This window comes from Gymnoscopelus braueri, assembly GCF_963280865.1.
Source record: "Gymnoscopelus braueri genome assembly, chromosome: 7".
Taxonomy (NCBI): Eukaryota; Metazoa; Chordata; class Actinopteri; order Myctophiformes; family Myctophidae; genus Gymnoscopelus; species Gymnoscopelus braueri.
The window spans coordinates 13,108,347-13,112,274 of record NC_137608.1 but is presented as its reverse complement, the minus strand read 5'-3'; positions in this window follow the sequence as shown (position 1 = coordinate 13,112,274).

The window sequence follows — 3,928 nt, the reverse complement described above, 5'->3', positions numbered from 1 at the left end:
TCCGTGTGCGTGTCCGTGTGCGTGTGCGTGTGCGTGTGCGTGTGTGTGTGTGTGTGTAAAAACGTGCACGACCAGCCTTGTCAGTGAGGCCTGTGCCGAGGTTAGGAAAACACGGAGGGGGTTATTTATGCTTCCAGGGAGTGGCAGTGGTTTTAACTCAGATCTGGTCTAGCTCTCCTAGCCTGGTCTGGCTTGGCCCGGGTCTGACCTTAAACCCACTGTCAGCCCACCCAGAGCCAGTCCAACACCACCACTACCACCACACACAACACAATGATGTCGCTGACATGGCTACCGTTGAGACCCCCAAAATGTTCTAATCTATACCCTTTCAGGTCAGTCTACAACACTGGTCCTTAATAACCACTTAAACCCCAGCATCCGTAGTGTGGGAGATAAATAGCAAATCAACAGCTAAAGCTTTCCCCACAATAACAGAAAACAGAAAATATCCCAGTACAGAGCCCTGAGGGACTGCGGTCAACCATATAGGGTTTAAAGGGATAGTTCACCCTAATAACTTTTTTCTATCAATTAGTCACCCCATATTTTGGGGTTTTTTGTCGCATTCCTAAGCCAATGATTTGATGACCAGTGGACCGGTAGGCAGCGGTTCCGGTAGGAGACACAAAGGAGACTCTTTGTGCTGGTCTTCAAATTATTGGCTTAGGAATGCAACAAAAACAAAAAACATATCCATGAATTCAAGTCTCCATGGGGTGACTAATCCATAGAGAATGGCCGAGAATAGCAGATCTACAAGCTCCCAACGCCTCACAGGGCCAGGCGTTGTGAGCTTGTAAATAGGCTATTTTCGGCAAAGAGGTTTGATATAGAGGGAAAAAAGAGCACACCAAGTACAGAGCCAACGGTCAAGTTTACAAAGTATTGAGGGTATACATGGTTAAATGACTGAAAACACACATTTAACATGATCACAAATGTAGTGGGGGTCCCTGCTTCATCTCTCTCTCAGCTATGGGGGTCCTTGGGTTGAAAAACGTTGAAGACCCTGGTCTAATGCATATCAAACTGGGGGTCCTTGACATTAAAAAGGGTTCAGAATCAATGGTCTACGAGTGTGAGTACGAGTGCCCCCTTCCACCCACCACCCGCCACCCCCCAAAATCCACAGATGGTCCAACAGCACGCAAGAATTCAGACCACCCCTCCACCCCCCCACTTCCCACCTCCCCGGGGTTTAACTACTCTGTCGGAGCGCAGGGAGCATGTGGTTCAGATATGGGAACAGCATCTTCTGAAAGCTCTCATGGCCCGCTACAATGAGCTGTCCCCACCCTCGGTTAATGACAAGACAACTGGACATGCCCCCTTTTTATTACGGGGAGCAACTCCCCCTCCGGCGAAACACATCTACCAAGATGTTGATGCACTTTTACGTAAAACAATGCCCCCCCCCCCCCGACCCCCCCCGACCCAACCTCCTACACGCACGTCAAGCAGCTTTCACTGAAACACAAAACTTTAGCCGTCATTATGATCCTTAAATACCATTGTTCTGATGTGTGTGGGAAAAATACTCTGCCTTTTAGTGTACTTTTCCCACAAAATGTGTGCCTACGCCTGATGATGATGTCAAATGTTTCCTTTATGCGTCACCTTGTGTAGGGGGTTCTAAGGTTCAAAATTGGGAACACATCTATGTCATTTCAAGATTTCTTTGGCTATTAAAAATAGCAGATATACAAGCTCATAGAGCGGCACCGAGTGCCGCTCTATGAGCTTGTAGATCTGCTATTTTTTGAAAAATCTCTGAAAATTCTCTGCAAATCTTTGAATATATATGTTTTAAAGCGAAAATTTTTATCTGCGATCTGTGCTTCTGGGGGGTCCCTGGAACAACATATTTGGGTCCAGGGTCCAAATACATCATTTTGGGGGTCCTTGACATGGAAAAGTTTGAGAACCCCTGATATAGCAACATACCTTTTTTTCAAAACACTATTTTCACGATTTCTAAAAAATAGCGGCACCGAGTGCTGCGCTATGAGCTTGTATAGATCTGCTATTTTTTAATAGCCAAAGACATCTTAAAATAACACTGATGCGTTCCCGGTCTTAATGGATTAAAGTTGAAAACTTTGACCCTCAATCAGTAATTGTTTCTCTAGCCCTGCCTATAGTTCCAGTTCCACTTCGACTTTCTCCCTTTCTGCCTCTGTGTCGTAATAATGTATCCGAGGCTGGCTAATGAGTGTTTAACGGGGCAGCTAGTCGGCCGTATAGAGAGCTGGACGACCAGTCAGTCAGCCTGCAGCCTGCCAGGCTCAGGCTGATTTACGGCCCAGAGTGCAGCACTGGGAAACCTCTGTTACCTCCGGTTCAGCGGGCCAGGCCTTTCACTCAATGAGAGAGAGACACACAAAAACAACGCCAAGCTAATTCCTTTACTGCCCTTAGCTTGTTGTAACGGCTCGCTCCTCCCACCCACGTACCCTACGACCCCCCCCCCCCCCACACTCGCCCACTACTTCAATGGTTCTCAACCTGTGGGTCAGGACCCCCAGACGGGGTGGGGGGGGGGGGGTCCCCAGATTACAGTAAATGTGACAATGTAAGGACTTTTAAGACCTGAAAAGAAATTATATGAAAAAAGACCTATTGCTATTTTCTCAATATTTATCTTTTAAATGTAACGCCTTAACTCCTCCCGAGTTCAAATAGGATAATTTTGGGGCGTCCTCAGTTATAATAGGATACATTTGGTGGGTCCCCAGTTCAAATATGACTATTTTTGGGGGTCCGCAGTTCAAATATGACTATTTTTGGGGGTCCCCAGTTCAAATATGATTATTTTGGGGGGTCGCGGCCAGAAAAGGTTGAGAACAACTGCACTACTTCACTTTCTCCTTGCTACCCCCACCACCCACCCCCCCCCCCCCCCTCTCTCTCTCTCTCTCTAACTTGGTCTGTATGTCTCTCTCTGTCATTCCCTGTCTCACCCATTGATCTCCCTGTTAAACCCCAGGAGCAGCCGACGGTGCTATAGACTATAGCGCTATAGGTGATGATGCAACGCGACAGGCGGAGAAGTGTCTCGATTAATATTCGAGAGTAGATGCACTCCCAGTGACCCCTTGGGCAAGGCACAACAGCCCCCCCCCCTCCCCCCCTCCCCAAAAGAAAGAAAAGAAAGAATAGGTATTTTCACGGGCGACTCACAAACCACAACAATTAGGCTGCACACAGTCGCCGAGGGTCAAAGTGAAGGTTTTCCGTGTCACACATAATTATCTGCCAGCTGTGCGGGCGTGCGTGTGTATCAATGTGCGTGAGTGTGTGTGTGTGAGTGTGAGTGTGAGTGTGAGTGTGAGTGTGAGTGTGAGTGTGTGTGTGTGTGTGTAAGACTATATACGCATGTGGGCGAGTGGATCTGACGAAACCAGGGTTGATGGCATCTGGCCTCGTGCCAAGGTGAGTGACAAACAAACGTGCCGGGGGGTGGAGGAGACAGCCCCCCCACCCCCCCCACCCCCCAACCCGCTCAAATTCCACTGATACGACTTTAATCAGGTCTAATCTGCTTATCGGCCTCCCGGGGGCACCATCAGCCCCAAAGTGCTTAACGTAGAACACAGGGCCCCCATAAGATACTCTGCTAGAAAGCATAAGGTGGGCTGAGAGGTTGTTTTCTCCCTTCTTCTTTTACTTAATCTGATTAATTAGAATAAACTAATGCAAGAAAGTGTGTCTCACCACATCACCCACACCCCATCCCTGATCCCTGCCTTGATCTGCCCTCTCTCTCTCTCTCTCTCTCTGGATTCCTGAACTTAAAGGGATAATTCACCCCCAAAATGACTTTTTTTCTATCGATTAGTCACCCCATGGAGACTTGAATTCATGGATATTTCTTTGTTTTTGTCGCATTCCTAAGCCAATAATTTGACGACCAGTGGACCGGTAG